Consider the following 15,276-nt stretch of genomic DNA (forward strand, 5'->3'; position numbering starts at 1 on the left):
CTAGGGAGTGGGTGCTGCTGATTGGTTGGGGCTGCAAACAGAGGAGTATGGAAAACAGTTCCTGAGCACCGAACCTGCTTCTTGGTGGGGGCCACGGGACCGTTTGAGTCAGGAGTCTCTGGTCCAGTGAAGCCATCTGGTGGTCAGAAAGACCACTATAAGACATCTCCAAACACCAGGTTTAGGTTCTACGATGTTATTTACAGGAGTGATTGGAGAAGTTACAAACCTTGTGACATCTGGAATGATGGCTGGGAATTCCTGTAACTACCTACATCTTAGGAGAACTCAGGCCCCTCATAATCCTCACCTCGTAGCCTTTTATTAATTGTATAAAGATGGTTTAGTTTGGGGAAGGGCTATTATCATTTAAGCTATGTTGACAATACATGCTTGGTGTTGCAAAGAAAAATTTACACTGGATCTCTCAGCAACACAATTTTCACTTCCTGGACCGCAGGAAGGGTGCCCTTGCTAGCCATCTTGCCACGAGAATACAATGAACAAAGGAAAATGCACAAGTGTATCCCTCACGCATTTGGGATTGTCATTACTGCTGTGTCTAATCTCCATTGGCTGGAGCAGACCTCACAATCTAAACTAAAACCTGATGGCTAACAACTTCTAAACAGGTAAAAGCAATGGAGAGCTAGGACATGCCTGTGAGCACATTGAGCCCAGATACCTTGGTGAAAGTACAAGGACATAGAATGTACCACGTGCCTGTCAGCACGGCGTGTCTAACAGCTACAGAGGATAGGTCTTGGATAAGATGTGACACCCAGGTTCACCACTCACCCTGTGCACACACATGACACCAGGCTTAGCATATATGTGACACCTGAGTTCATGCACCCTGTGCATGTGTGACGCCCAGGTTCCCCACCTACCTGTGTATGTGTGATGCCCAGGTTCCCCACCTACCTGTGCACCTGTGTGACGCCCAGGTTCCCCACCTACCTGTGCACCTGTGTGACGCCCAGGTTCCCCACCTACCTGTGCACCTGTGTGATGCCCAGGTTCACCACCTACCTGTGTATGTGTGATGCCCAGGTTCCCCACCTACCTGTGCATGTGTGACGCCCAGGTTCCCCACCTACCTGTGCATGTGTGACGCCCAGGTTCCCCACCTACCTGTGCACCTGTGTGACGCCCAGGTTCCCCACCTACCTGTGCACCTGTGTGATGCCCAGGTTCTGCACTCTGACACTCATGTTCACACTCAGACACCTGCATGAATTATGTCTGCACACTCACACCATCAGGCATGCTACACTCATGCTCACACCCCCCCACATCCTCTTACATGTGAATTCCTACAGGACCATGGCAGTGGGAGTGCCTGGGGAGCTGTGAGCAGCCAAGACCCTCGGCTGGTCCTGGGAGGGGCCTGGGAAAGACTCGGGTGGGTGATGGGGGAAGGGCAACCCGGCACCCCTCAGGGCCCTGAAGGGATGCTGGGCTGTGGGGTGCCAGGCCCCTTCTCTAAGTGTGTGGGGGGTGAGGAAAGGAGCTGGTGCATGGCCAGGAGAACCCAGTTCCATAAAAGCAGGGTTGTGAGGAGCCCCGGTGGGCGGGGCCTCCTGCCTCCATCATGCCTGGCATGAACCCTTGAACCCTCACTCTGGCCACACTGGACTTTCCTGGGTCCTGGAACGCCCTGTGGAAATAAAGAAAGACCACCAATGAGAGCCAGCAGGTGGTATTCAGAGCTTGCTCAAAGGCAGGCTGAGGAGGAGGAGGCCTTACAAGGGAGGCAGGAAGGCCTCAGTGTGCCCTGGGGGGCTGTTGGCCTGAAGGGTGCTGGGGCTGGAGTCCCACAGGAGGAGGCTGTAGGTTATTCTTGGGTAGAGCAGCAGAGCAGATTTGGCTTCCTCAGAGGAAACCAGGACAAAAATGAGGGAAGTGACAGCTGTCATGGCTGGGGGTTATCCCTGTGGGGGGAGGCTGGGGGTTATCCCCGTGGGGGGAGGCTGGGAGTTATCCCTGAGGGGGGAGGCTGGGGTTAGCCCTGTGGGGGGAGGCTGGGGGTTATCCCTGTTGGGGGAGGCTGGGGTTAGCCCTGAGGGGGGAGGGTGGGGGTTATCCCTGTGGGGGGAGGCTGGGAGTTATCCCTGTGGGGGGAGGCTGGGAGTTATCCCTGTGGGGGGAGTCTGGGGTTATCCCTGTGGGAGGAGGCTGGGGGTTAGCCCTGTGGGGGGAGGGTGGGGGTTAGCCCTGTGGGGGGAGGCTGGGGGTTAGCCCTGTGGAGGGAGGCTGGGGTTAGCCCTGTGGGGGGAGGCTGGGGGTTAGCCCTGTGGGGGGAGGCTGGGGTTATCCCTGTGGGGGGAGGCTGGAGGTTAGCCCTGTGGGGGGAGGCTGGGGTTAGCCCTGTGGGGGGAGGGTGGGGTTAGCCCTGTGGAGGGAGGCTGGGGATTATCCCTGTGGGGGGAGGCTGGGAGTTATCCCTGTGGGGGAGGCTGGGGGTTAGCCCTGGGAGAGGTAAGCTGGGGTTGTACCTCCAGGCTCACAAGGCTTGTCCCAGTCTAAAATGACTTGTGGTCTGAGCAAATGGATTGTGCCTGCCTCATTTTTCAATTGTGTGGTGACGCTATTGAGACTCCAGTGACCTCACATCCACTCAGAACCACAGAAACTGCTCCTCTCGTTGTCCACCTGGATGGTTCTGGATACAGGAACTTGGGTTGTGGAAGGATCCATCCTGGGCCCTCATGGAGAGCAGGGAGGGGCTGATCTGGGAGACAAGGAGCCGGGCCCAGAATCCCACACCCCCATCCAGGACCTGATTTGAACTCTGGCCCAGGCTGGCCACTGGAACCGGGCCTCACTTTCCCCACCTGCAGTGCAGGGTGCAGGCAGCCTCCAGGGCCTCTTCAACCCGGGCCAAGCTAGAAGTTGGGGCAGATGTGACCACCACCAGGGAGCTGAAGCACCCATGTCTGTGAAACGTCTGCCGTGGGTCCTGGGAAGGTCTTATCCGAATGAGCAGAGCTGTTTCCAGATGGAGCCAATGTCTCCAGAGACGCCACTTTCCTTGGCAGCCCGGGCTGCCTGGAGTTCCAGCAATGACTCACAGCAGATGGCTGAGGAGCCTGGGTCCACCTGGGCACAGAGTGGATAAGCAGGGTTTGCAGGAACCCTGGTCCTGTGCGAGACGGAACCCAGAGGCTGAGGAGGGAAGGTGGTGTCGGGGAGAGGGACGGGGCGGCCCAGGGGTGTTCACTGCAGCCCAGGGATACCATGTGTCTCCAGAGCTCCACTGACCTGGGTTCAAATCCTGGTTCTGCCCCTTTCTGCCTGGGTTACCTTGAGTCAGTTACTTAACTTCTCTGAGCCTCTGTTTCTTCATTATTGAAGGAAGTTAATGATTTCAGCTCTGAATTACTTAGGAATTTGTGGCTGATATAAAAAAAAATTGACTTGAGGTAGTGGGTGCAGTGGCTCATGCCTCTAACCCCAGCACTTTGGGAGGCTGAGGTGGGCAGGTCATGGAGCTCAGGAGTTCAAGACCAGCCTGGCCAACATGGTGAAACCCCATCTCTACTAAAAATACTCTACTAAAGTCTTTTTTTTTAAAAAAAAATAGTGTTACAGCTCTTTTAGAATTTGTCTAGCAGAATTTCTGGTTTGGGCCAGAAAGTCCCTTTAAAAAAAATTAGCCGGCTGTGGTGGCAGGTGCCTGTAGTCCCAGCTACTCTGGGTGCTGAAGCAGGAGAATCACTTGAACCCGGGAGGGCAGAGATTGCACTGGGCAACCTCCACTGCCCTCCAGCCTGGGCAACAGAGCAAGATTCCATCTCAAAAAAAAAAAAATAAAGAAATAAAGAAATAGACTTGCAGTAACAAGCTGAAAAGGAGGACTTCTCCCAGGTGCAGGGACCTCAGGGACAGGAGGTCAGCCAGGCCTTGGGGGCCCTGAAACCCGGGATGGAGGAACGCTTGCACTTGCTCAGTCCCTGTGCTTTACTTGCTGCCCTGTGGCTGTATTTCCTCTCTCTCCTCCTAGCCATCTGGAGGCAGGAAGTGACATCTGGCAGTAGGCTTCCATTCTTCAGACTGGGCTCCTGAAAGAGAACTCTTTCTTAGTCCCAGTCCCAAATTCTGAAGGGAGAGTTCTTGAATGATCTTGTTGGAGTCAGATGCCCAGTCTGGTCACTGCTACAATGGTGGGTTGGGTTGGGGATGGGGGACCTCATAGCACAAAAAGGCTGCCAGGCACCAGCCAGTGCAGGTGAGGAGAGGTGGTTATGGGAGTCACTGTGAGCTCACAGATGGTTCCCACAACCGATGCAAATCAGGACTGGAGCCCAGGTCTTTTGAATGCCTGCCCTAGGTTGGGTTCCCTTCAGTAGCACCTTGCACAGGGGCTTTTGCATAAGTGGGTCTTGAGGGTGCCTGCTAGGAAGAACCCTGTACAGAAGTGAAGGAAGCTGGTGGGACAGAAGAAGAAAGTCCAGCCCAGCCTGCTCCCCTGGGAAGTTCTGGTGTGTGAGTGACCCCACAGGATCATCCTGTGGGAAGCAGAAAAAAAGCTCCTCGACAAAGTTTCATAAGTGTTAAAATAATAGTTTGTTTTAAAGACTTTCTTCAAAGCCTTCTTGCCTTTTGCTAATAACTCTTTGTTAAGCCCTATCCTGTGCAGCTGTTAGACACGCTCACAGGCACGTGGCACATTCTATGTCCTTGTACTTTAACCAAGACACCTGTGCTGGACGTGCTCACAGGCATGTCCCAGCTCTAGCCTGTGCCCGTCCTTATTTGGACTTCCTTTTTGCTCTCCATTGCTTTTACCTGCATAGAAAAGTTTTAAGTTGTTAGCCGACTGGGTTTTAGGTCAGATTGTGAGGTCTGGCTCCAATCAACGGAGATCAGACACAGCAGTAAGGACGACCCCAAATGCGTAAGGGGCAAATACGTCTGCTTTTCCTTCGTTCATTGTACTCACGGCAAGATGGCTGGCGAGGGCACCCTTCCTGCAGGAAGTAAAAGTTGCCTTGCTGAGAGATCCTTTGTCTCTGCTGATTTTTCCTTGCAGCACCGAGCATCTGTTTCCAACAATCCCATCTTGAGGAAGGAAGCTGAGCTCTTCCACCAGCCATTTATCAAGGGCTGCACAGAGGGAAGTGTAACCTTCAGGCCCATGAGCCAGGCAGCTCCCATTGGCTGAGGGCAGTTCTGCAGAAAGCAGCAGAAATGGCTTGGGACTGGGTGCATGGAGCCATCAAGGGGACCCTGGCAGGGTGCGTGGACATCCATGGAAATCCTGGGGGGCTACAGACCAGCTAACGGATGGGTGATAGACAAGTGCCAGGTGCTGGCAACGCAGATGGGGCAGCCAATCACAAAGCGGGGGGAGCTGAGGGAAAAGGGGTCCTGGGCTTGGCAGGAGTTTGGGGAGCACTCCTTCTGTTGATGTCTGCCTGTGTCCCCCTCAACTCCACACAATCCCCCCACAGAGGGACCCTTGGGGGAATCACCGTCTAACCACCCCAAGAAAATAAAGACCAAGCACTGTGCTGTGGATCGCCTGTGCCCAGGACAATTCCATATTCAGATCCACTATGAACATGAAGGAAAGGGCAGGAAGTGTCAGCTGCGATTATCAACTCTAAGCGATCATTCTTACTTATGAATCTTTCCATCACAATGACCCAGAAATGAGCTCTGAAGAAGTTAAGATAATTCCATCAAAAGGGTCACGACGCCCTCATGATTCTCTTGACAGGCACGAATTGATATAATAATCAGAAAGCATTTTCACCATTAAGCGGCCCAGCAGCCTGCCAAGGCCGTCGCGGCTGACGGTGGCATTACTCACGCACGTTGCCACCGCGTTCTGCCGGGGACATGCAGAATTAAGAAGCTAGGTTTCAGAATGCATAAAAACATTTTTCCAAATTTCTTTCTGGGGGGAGTTTGCTAAGAACCACAAGGCTTCAAGGATACTGATTCCTTCCAGTCATTTTTGTCACTTGACAAAAAAGTGGTAAAACGTACAAAACAGAACATTTTCCGTTTTATACATTTCTAAGCATGTAGTTTGCTCATTGGCATTAGACACATTCACAGCGTATCCAATTCCAAAACTTTCTTACTTTCCCCAACAGAAGCTCTGCGCCTTTTAAACATGAACTCCCCACTCCTCTGTCCCGAGCCCTGGCAATCCCGAGTCTACTTTCTGCCCTGGGAGTGCCTGTCCTGGATACCTCATGTCAGTGGAATCATGGAAGATCTGACATTTTTTTTCAGACCGAGTCTCGCTCTGTCACCCAGGCTGTGGTGCAGTGGCACGATCTTGGCTCACTGAAGCCTCCGCCATCCGGGGTCAAGCGATTCTCCTGCCTCAGCCTCCTGAGTAGCTGGGATTATAGCTCCGCACCACCATGCCCGGCTAATTTTTGTATTTTTAGTAGAGACAGGGTTTCTCCGTGTTGGGCCAGGATGGCCTTGATCTCCTGACCTCGTGATCCACCAGGAGTTCAAGATAAGGGGTGCCGAGGAGATGAGGGGTGGAGGGAGATGAGGGGTGCGGGGGAGATGAGGGGTGGAGGGAGATGAGGGGTGCGGGGGAGATGAGGAGTGCAGGGGAGATGAGGGATGGGGAGAGATGAGGGAGATGAGGGGTGCGGGGGAGATGAGGAGTGCAGGGGAGATGAGGGATGGGGAGAGATGGGGGATGCGGGGGAAATGAGGGGTGCAGGGGAGATGAGGGGTGGAGGGAGATGAGGGGTGCGGGGGAGATGAGAGGTGGAGGGAGATGAGGGGTGGGGGGGAGATGAGGGTGCCCCGGCCCTGAGCTGACTTTTCTTCTCCTGCATTCATGCTCCTCTGTCCACCCACCCTGGGGTCCACCCACAGCTGGGGCCACAGCTCAGTCACCTGGGCTGGACTTTCCCAGGAGGCTCCACTCCCTCTAGCACCCCACTAGCCACCCAGAGCCCCAAGGCCGGAGGTGTGTTGGCTCCAGGTCCCCACCTGCCCTCAGCCCCAAGGTCACCTGCAATTCACTGTGGAGTTGGGGGAGATCAGAGGCCCCACCCCGTCCTCCCCACTTGGCCCCTTTGTCAACTGAAAAGTTTCTCTGAAAAAACGGCACACTGGTAATATGTTTTGCAGTGGGTCAAAAGATTTCCCACATCTGGAGTCTGAATCAACACACACATCACGTCCTCTGAGACTGGGAAAGCCGCCCCTCCCCACGCAAGCCCCCCACCGGCATGATCCCCAAACTACCTTACCAGCGAGGCATGCGCCTGGGCCTCACACTGAACTTCACCACCTGCTGCCCCCGCTCCCTCCCCTGCAGCCCCCACCCCCAGCCGTGCCCGCAAGGCCTCTGGGCCAGTGAAGACTTGGATTCAGAAAGAAAATGACAGATGAAAGTCCTGTAATGGACCCCACCATGCCCCATGGTGGGTGCAGAAAGCGACCGAAGGAGCCAGATGATTATATTTCAGACACATCGCCAAGAAGTCAGCCTTAATGCGACTCCAGGTGAATCATGGGAACTGGCAAAGTGGGTCAGCCCTTTGGACAGCTGAGAGCTGAATGGCTTTCATCTGTGTCAGAGCTCAACGGTGCCTGGAATCGCGGGCGTGGGTGGGAATGAGGGGGTGCGGCTTCCCCCCGGCCCCTCCTTTCCCACCCACATCCTCCCTCGAGGTGACCAAGTCTCCTGGTGTGCCCACTGTTCCTCATTCTGTGTTTAAGAACTTTTCTTTCTGGACATGTTTCTCTTGGGGAAAATACCTTTATTACTATGTCTGCTTCTTGGGAACGGGAACATTTTGAGATAACTTTGAAATCTCTTCTTGGTTAACACACTATAATGCAAACAGTCATTTTCGGAGCAGAACTTTTTTTTTTTTTTTTTTTTTTAAGACAGAGTGTCGCTCTGTTGCCAGGCTGGAGTGCAATGGCATGATCGCAGCTCACTGCAACCTTCGCCTCCCGGGTTCAAGCAATTCTCCTGCCTCAGCCTCCCGAGTAGCTGGGATTACAGGTGCGCACCACCATGTCCGGGCAATTTCTGTGTTTTTAGTAGAGATGGGATTTCACCATGTTGGCCAGGTTGGTTTCAAACTCCTGACCTCACGTGATCCACCTGCGTTGGCCTCCCAAAGTGCTGGGATTACAGGCGTGAGCCACCACTTCCGGCAGCAGAACTATTTTCAAAAGGAGAAAGTGAATGCTCTATTCTTTTCGCCCTTGTCAGAGCTTTGAGGCTAAATTGTCTGGAGGTTACCTGTAACTGTCTTAGCAATAAAAATGAATTGTGTTATTTCAAAACTGAAACAGCAAAATGAGCATACATATCGCAAGTTACATGTGTCTCGCCCAAGCTGGACGATCATAAGCCAAAAGACGCAAGAGACCATTCTTCCCGAAACCACGGAGGGGACCGCAGATCAGAGTGGGTTAGGGCCAGCTTTGCGGGCTGACTTCTGGGTCGAGAGCCACTTGCCACTGCTGCTGGTGGCCTGGGCAAGGTTGCCGGTGCCCTCCCCTGAGGCTGGCGTGATGTCACACACTTCTGCAGCAGAGGGGAGTGCCTCCCTGCCGGACAGTGAGCATCCTGCTAGTGCTGAGCACTCCCACCCCAGTGTGCTCCCACATGGAGGGCAGTGGGTGAACTGGGGAGCATCACGGCCCTTGGATGCCACCCTGGAACATTCCCAGCTGCCCGGGGGTCCGGAGGGGGGGGTTGCTGGTAGTGTCTGCGGGACCTGCTATACACCTACCAGGGTCGCTGGCCCAGAGTTCATTCCCTGGCCTGGGATAGGAGTTCGAGACCAGCATGGCCAACATGGTGAAACCCTGTCTCTACTGAAAATACCCCTCCAGCTGTGAAGGCAGCCCTCGGCTCTCACCCCTTCCCACTGGAAGCTTCGATCCTTGACTCACTTGGACCCACCTGGGGCTGAAGCTGGGCCGGGCGGGTAGCGGCCAGGGGGCAGGTAATGGCTAGGAGCCGGGGCTTTCTCTGGGTCCTCCCCTCCCCTTTTCCAACAGTGGACAGCTTCCTGCCCTCCAGATCCCACCCTGGCTCCCTTTTCCCCAGAAGGGCCTGGCCCCAGCCCCACCCAGCCTTGTGTCCTCGGGAAGGTGATCGCCAACCTGGGTTTCAGTTTCCCCCTCCGGAACCAGGGTGAGGAGAGAGGCTGACTGGGAGACTTCCAGAACGAGGTTCAAGCTCTCTTCCTGCAGGTGGAAGCAGGGGGTGCTCCGGCCTAGAGGGTGGCCTGGCCACCCCCAAAGGGCCTTCCCAGCTGGGGGCTGTGTGCAGTGGAGGGCGAGTGTCCTCCTGGAAGGTTTTCAGGCACGAGGGGGACCAAATTGTGGAGACATGGGAACGGGTCCTGGGAGTGAGCCAGAACCCCTGAGGCCCCTCCCGGGAAGGGGTTCAGCAGGGGACAGCATAGCTAGACCCTCCCAAGTCTCTGGGGACCGAGGCCAGGCCACAGACGCTCCACCCCAGATGGAGAAGAGGCGGCTGGCGGAGGCCTTTCTCTGGGGACGTTGGGGCTGCGCTCCCTCCTGAGCCCGTCTGTCTCCCTTCCTCCCGGCAGAGCCAGCTCTCGAGGGGCCCTGGGCGTGCTGACCACCCAGCCTTGCTTCTTGCTGGGGAGGCCCCAGGAGATCGGTCGTGGAGCCCGAGGCCTCTGAGCCAGGCAGGGCGTCCCGGGCCTGTCACTCCAGGGGCCGGCGTGGCCACAGTGGCCCTTCAGGCAAGAGTCAGGCCCTGCTTCCAGGGCCGTGGGAGACGCAGCCCCCGGAACCCGTTTTGACCGCGTCCTGTGAAACTGCAGGCCCTCCTCAGGCCCCTCCAGCCCTGCTTTTGGGGATGGACGGGTGGAGGGGAGGCCCGCGGGTGCCGCTGTGGGAGGCTCTGCAGCCCCCTTGGCCCGGCCTCTCCGCACAGCTCCGCCCCCTTCGCCAGCGCCTTCAGGCTGCGGTGATCACCGGGAGCCCCTCCCAGGGGACGTCTGGCATTTCTGCATCTTGTTCCAGAAAGAGCATCCTCCTGTGGTGGGGTGAGGATTGGCCCCGCCCTCTGCCCCTCAGATCCGGCCTGACCAATCAGCAGCTTCCTTTCTCTTGGTCTCAGAGACGGGTTTAGAGAGGGGCACGTGCCTTCATTCAACATAATGACGTCAGTCCTGAGAACGGTTCTGTGCTGGGCGGCCTTGCTGAGCCTGGAGCTCAGGGCATCCCAGCTGCTTCCATCTGGGGATACCACATGCTAATGAGGCTCTTGTAGAAGCAAGGAGAGTTGGCAGTTGTCTGAGTTTGATGGCTAAGCCCCTGGATCCAGCCTGACCTGAGCTCCTACTACACCTGGACTCTAAATTACCTGAGTCAATATATTCCCAGTGCTGCTCAGGCTGATTCGAGTTAGGTTTTGTTACAACTGGGAGAAACCTAATTCAACCCTCTCCCCAAATCTTGTTCTTTTGAAAGGAATGGCTCAGGTTCCACCCCTCCCTGGTCATCCCAGCCCGTCATGAGGCCCCGCTGCTCTCTGACATTTGCTGGGATGGGCTTAGATTCCAAATCCAGAAGCCATAAAATAAAAGATTGATAAATTCGATGGCATTGAAAAAAAGACAAATCTCTGCATAGCAAAACAAACAAGCAAATCGCATAAGCAAAGTCAATGACACATGTATGCAACTCATGCCACAGGCCAAAGCTTTACATCTTCCTAATATATTAACAATTCTAGGCTGGGCATGCTGGCTCACGCCTATCACTCTGAGAGGTCAGGGTGGGAGGATTGCTCCATCTCTACAGAAAAAAAAAAAGAAAGAAAGAAAGAAAAAAAAGAAAATTAGCTGAGCACGGTGGCATGTGCCTGCAGTCCTAGCTACCAGGAAGGCTGAGGCAGAAGGATCGCTGGAGCCCAGGAGGTCAAGGCTACAGTGAGTTATGATCATGTCACTGCATTCCAGCTTGGGCAACAGAGCAAGACAATCTCTCAAAAATAATATAAAATAAAATAAAAACCCAAAAATTCCTTAAAATTAGGTGAGTTGTGGGGAGGGAAGAAAGACAAATATTACAAAAGAAAAGGTAGGCAGGCAGGTGGGGGCTCTCACCTGTAATCCCAGCCCTCTGGGAGGCCAAGGTGGGAGGATTAGTTGAGCCTAGGAGTTTGAGACCAGCCTGGGCAACATAGCGAGACTTCGTCTCTATTGAAAATAAAAAAACCTTAGCAAGGCATGGTGGTGCACACCTGTGGTCCCAGCTACTGGGGAGGCTGAGGATGGAGGATGGTTTGAGCCCAGAAAGTTGAGGCTGCAGTGCGCCATGATTATGCCACTGCACTCCAGCCTGGGGGACAGAGAAAGACCTTGTCTCAAAAAAACTGAAAAAGTGTTGGGTTTTTTTTTTTTTTGGTATGCTTTAAGTTCTGGGATACGTGTACAGAATGTGCAGCTTTGTTACATGGTAAACATGTGCCGTGGTGGTTTGCTGCACCCATCAACCCGTCATCTAGGTTTTAGAAATACCTAATGCATTAGGTATTTCTCCTAATTCTCTCCCTCCCCTGCCCCCCAACTCCCAACAGACCCCCTTGTGTGATGCTCCCCTCCCTGTATCCATGTGTTCTCATTATTCAACTACCACTTATGAGTGAGAACATGTGGTGTTTGGTTTTTGGTTCCTGTGTTAGTTTGCTGAGAATGATGGTTTCCAGCTTCATCCAAAATTTTTCTCCCATTCTGTTGGTTGCCTGTTCGCTCTGGTGATAGTTTCTTTTGCTGTGCAGTGACTCTTTGGTTTAATTAGCTCTCATTTGTCAATTTTGGCTTTTGTTTCAATTGCTTTTGGTGTTTTAGTCATGAAGTCCTTGCCCATGCCTATGTCCTGAATGGTATTGCCGAGGTTTTCTACTAGGGTTTTTATGGTGTTAGGTCTTACATTTAAGTCTTTCATCTATTTTGAGTTATTTTTTGTATAAGATGTAAGGAAGGGATCCAGTTTCAGTTTTCTGTATATAGCTAGCCAGTTTTCCCAACACCATCTATTAAACAGGGAATCCTTTCCCCATTGCTTGTTTTTGTCAGGCTTGTCAAAGATCAGATGGTTGTAGATGTGTGGCATTATTTCTGAGGCCTCTGTTCTGTTCCATTGGTCTATATATCTGTTTTGGTACCAGTACCATGCTGTTTTGGTTACTGTAGCCTTGTAGCATAGTTTAAAGTCAGGTAGCATAATGCCTCCAGCTTTGTTCTTCTTGCTGAGGATTGTCGTGGCTATACGGGCTCTTTTTTGGTTCTATATGAAATTTAAATTAGTTTTTTCTATTCTGTGAAGAAAGTTACTAGTAGCTTGATGGGAATAGCATTGAATCTATAAATTACTGTGGGCAGTATGGCCATTTTCCTGATATTGATTCTTCCTATCCATGAGCATGGACTATTTTTCCATTTGCTTGTGTCTGCTCTTATTTCCTCGAGCAGTGGTTTGTAGTTCTTCTTGAAGAGGTCCTTCACATCCCTTGTAAGTTGTATTTGTAGGTATTTTATTCTGTTTGTAGAAATCATGAATGGGGGTTCACTTATGATTTGGCTCTCTGTCTGTTGTTTGTGTCTAGGAATGCTTGTGATTTTACACATTGATTTTGTATCCTGAGACTTTGCTGAAGTTGTTATCAGCTTAAGGAGTGTTTGGGCTGAGACGATGGGGAATGCTTCCAGCTTTTGCCCGTTCAGTATGATATTGACTCTGGGTTTGTCATAAATAGCTCATTATTTTGAAATATGTTCCTTCAATACCTAGTTTATTGAGTGCTTTTAGCATGAAGGGTGTTGAATTTTCTCAAAGGTCTGTTCTGCATGTATTGAGATAATCATGCAGTTTTTGTCATTGGTTCTATTTATGTGACAGAGTATTGATTTTCATATGTTGAATCAACCTTACGTCCCAGGGAAGAAGCCAGCTTGGTCGTGGTGATCAGCTTTTTGATGTGCTGCTGAATTTCGTTTTCCAATATTTGATTGAGGATTTTTGCGTTGATGTTCTTCAGGGATATTGGCCTGAAATTTTCCTTTTGGTTGTGTCTCTGCCAGGTTTTGGTATCAGGATGATGCTGGCTTCATAAAACGAGTTAGGGAGGAGTCCCTCTTTTTCTACTGTTTGGAATAGTTTCAGAAGGAATGGTACCAGCGCCTCTTGTACCTCTGGTAGAATTCAGCTTGAATCCCTCTGGTCCTGGGCTTTCTTGGTTTGTAGGATATTGATTGCTGCCTCAATTTCAGAACTTGTTACTGGTCTATTCAGGGATTCGACTTCTTCCTGATTTAGTCTTGGGAGGGTGTGTGTGTCCAGGAATTTATCAATTTCTTCTAGATTTCCTAGGTTATTTGTGTAGGGGTGTTGATAGTGTTCTCTGATGATAGTCTGTATTTCTGTGGGGTCAGTGGTGATTTATCATTTTTTGTGTATATTTGATGGGTTCTTTGATTTAAAAAATAGAGAGATTTGACCCATCTTTGCCTGAAAATGTCCTAGTCTGTTTCTGTTTTCATTATTGAAAAAAAAAATTTTTTTTAAACCCTAGAGGGGAAAAAAGTACTTTGAACCCCAAAATATAATTTTGTTTTCTTAAATGCACATAGAATAATAAAATGCAGCTGAGGTTGGGAGTGTGATTTTTAATTGTCTTGAAAGCTGTGAGTTCTTCTGACCCAATGCCACTGCCCGTGAGCTCCGCCCAGCAGGGAGGCGCGCTGTGTGTATAACATGTCCACAATAAGGAACTGCGTCCCTGGGAACAGTCTGGCCAGGTGTGTGGGCCAAGTGTTTGGGGAGGAGAAGCTAGCTGGGCAACTGGAGGGACGCAAAGGCGTTGGAGGACCTCGAGTGCCAATAAAACATTTGAACTTCATCTTTAGAGAATAACGAAGCTACTGAGGTCTCCTAGCAAGAGGGAGCTGTGGTGTGGTCTGCATTTTGCAAAGCTCCAGCTGGCCGCTGCAGAGTGAGTGGGGCCTGGAAAGGAAGGGAAGGCAGAACTGCATGGAATGCACTGCAGAGAGCCAAAATTCTTCGAGATTTTCCCACTGAGGGGTGGGGTCTGTTTCTCTACCCCCTTGCCTCTGGGCTGAGCCTGTGTGTTAGTCCAGTTTCATGCTGCTCATGAAGACATACCTGAGACTGGGCAATTTATAAAAGAAAGAGGTTTAATGGACTCACAGTGACATGTGGCTGGGGAGGCCTCACATCACAGTGGAACGTGAAAGGCATGTCTCACATGGCGACAGACAAGAGAAGAGAGCTCATGCAGGGAAATTCCCCTTTATAAAACCATCAGATCTCAGAAGACACATTCCCTATCATGAGAATAGCGTGGGAAAGACCCGCTCCCCATGATTCAATTACCTCCCACGGGGTCCCTCCACAACACGTGGAAATTGTGGGAGCTACATTTCAAGAGGTGATTTGGGTGGGCACATGGCCAAACTGTGTCAGCCTGTGACTGCCTTGACCTATAGAGCATGACAGAAGTGATGTGCTGGTTCCAGGATTAGCCTTCACGAGGCTTCCTTTTGCTTCCTCCTACTTGGAACCCAGCCACCATACTGGGAGGAAGCCCAAGCAGCTACATGGAAGAGAATGAAGAGCCTGGTGACTGTCTCTAGCTGAGGCCTGAGCCTCCAACCAGCACTCACTCACAGCCATGAGTCTTCTTCCTTGAAAGTGGATCTGCCAGCCCGGGAGGGGCCACCCCAAGTGGTGCTGTGTGGCACAGAAATGAGCTATCCCCACCCATACTATAAAATCGCAAGCAAATATGTATTGTTGTTTTAGGCAACTAAGTTTTGGGGCAATTTCTTGTGTGGCAATAAATACCTGAAACACGGCTTATGGGAGACTGGGAAAGAGAATTTTGCTCTGTGGGCTGGGAACTGGGGCTTGGGCAGTGGCTGGGAGAAGCCTGGTGCCGGATTGACAGCTGGTCCCGTGTTTTGTTTCCTGCGAAAAGCACAGCAACTTCCTTCCCACCCTCGCCTCCATCACAAACAGTCTTCAGTCTCCCTGGTGATGCACCCCAGGCGGGGGGCTGCTGTCCCGACAGCTTGCAGGACAGCTGTGCTCCCGGAAACGGAGGGCCCTGGTGATGGTAATTGGCAATGTCCTTCCTTTGGGAAGTCAGCCCGATTCTTCAAATACAATAACAGGGTTTGAGAATTTAATCTTCCCCCAGGGTTACTATTTATTCCGCTGTCCACGCATCACAGGGGAAGAAAGTTCTTACCGCGAAGGATC

The 15,276-nt window shown here is 52.0% G+C and overlaps 1 non-coding gene across 1 annotated transcript; it reads left to right on the plus strand.

The window, feature by feature from the left end:
- Positions 1-3,583: 3,583 nt before the first annotated feature.
- Positions 3,584-3,645, plus strand: LOC118145964 (U7 small nuclear RNA). The gene has a single exon (XR_004731438.2). It is a non-coding gene; the product is annotated as a U7 small nuclear RNA (small nuclear RNA).
- The last annotated feature ends 11,631 nt before the right edge of the window (positions 3,646-15,276 follow it).

The sequence above is a fragment of the Callithrix jacchus genome, chromosome 10, assembly GCF_049354715.1.
Source record: "Callithrix jacchus isolate 240 chromosome 10, calJac240_pri, whole genome shotgun sequence".
Classification (NCBI taxonomy): domain Eukaryota; kingdom Metazoa; phylum Chordata; class Mammalia; order Primates; family Cebidae; genus Callithrix; species Callithrix jacchus.